Source organism: Periplaneta americana, chromosome 5 (assembly GCF_040183065.1).
Source record: "Periplaneta americana isolate PAMFEO1 chromosome 5, P.americana_PAMFEO1_priV1, whole genome shotgun sequence".
NCBI classification, from domain to species: Eukaryota; Metazoa; Arthropoda; class Insecta; order Blattodea; family Blattidae; genus Periplaneta; species Periplaneta americana.
Window position 1 is genome coordinate 35,919,866 of NC_091121.1, and position 1,450 is coordinate 35,921,315.

The following is a 1,450-nucleotide window of genomic DNA, read 5'->3' on the forward strand; positions in this document are numbered from 1 at the left end:
CAATACTCTAAATTACATAGCAACGCATAAGGGTTCGTATATAGTTGAAGGGTACACGGGAATAACGATCAAGATCCATTTTAGAAAGTTTCGAGAAAAACTAATTTTAAAGTTTAAGCACTTAATACTTTGTTATGTGTGTATTTAATAGAAATTGACGTAGTGGAATGTCAAGAACGATTATTTCTTATTACTAGCTAGACCACATGATAGTACTTCCTTTCCAATATAAGATAGCATTATTAACTCAATTTCGATTTTTGATGGGCCTTGATCGTTTTTCTCGTGTGCCCTTCAGTTATGTTCTAGTTCTGTACATTGAATATGTTTTAATGTACGTGATGGTTGTGATATTGTGTGAACTTTCAATCATATGCTATGATATTTGCATATACATAATTACATAAAGTGATAGATGTAATAATAATATTATTCTAAATGTATGAAAACTGTATTATTCATACGATCAAAGAGTAATGGAACGGAGAAAAATTCTCTCCGGTGCCGGGATTTGAACCCGGGTTTTCAGCTCTATGTGCTGACGCTTTATCCACTAAGCCACACCGGATTCCACCCCGGCGTCGGAAGAATCGTCTCAGTTTTAAGTTCCAACTCTTAGGTTCCCTCTAGTGGCCGCCCTCTGCACTACGTCATAGATATCTATGAACCTAGGACCGAAGTCCACACATGTGCTGAGGTGCACTCGTAATGAGTGACTAGTTGGCCGGGATCCGACGGAATAAGCGCCGTATTAAATCACAAAGTGATTTACGCATATCATATATGTGCATGGAATTATTATATGTACTTCGGTACATTAAAATTATATATATATATATATATATATATATATATATATATATATATGTATTTTTCATGTTTTATGTGGGCTTATTCTTACTTTCTTCGTAACGACTGCGACATTGACGCCTACTAACTATCCTAGAATAAATTTGATTAATATTACATTTAGCATAAAAACTGGTGTACCTATGACGAATAAATAATTACCTCCAATAATACAGAGTGGCTGCCTTCAATACAAAACATGGTGAGTTGAACAACCACAGAAATTATAAATTCAAGATATTTAATTTTATAAATTTCTAAATTAAATAAATCAGGAATGTAACAGAACACACACAATCAGTATTTATTTGTTACATGCCAATAACCATAAAATTAATTATTATTTGTCAAAATTCACAAAAAAAAGACTTCAAAATATTTGTGATTATGTTAAGTTTACATTAGGGGAAACTCGGCTAATTTCGCAGTACGGGTAATTCCGCAGTAGAGCATATATGATTTTACTGCGGCTTTACAATAGCGTGAACGTAAGAGGCTGTCAACAGGAGGCATGTCCTCTGCAGTCTATAGAAAAAAATCATGGCAATACAGTGAAACATCGAAAGTTGGCCGTTTTTCGTGTTTTGCTACACAGCTGTGA

General features: G+C 34.1%; 1 non-coding gene across 1 annotated transcript; it reads right to left on the bottom strand.

Moving 5' to 3' along the window:
* Positions 1–496: 496 nt before the first annotated feature.
* TRNAY-AUA (transfer RNA tyrosine (anticodon AUA)) lies at positions 497–568 on the bottom strand. The gene has a single exon. It is a non-coding gene; the product is annotated as a tRNA-Tyr (tRNA).
* Positions 569–1,450: the final 882 nt, after the last annotated feature.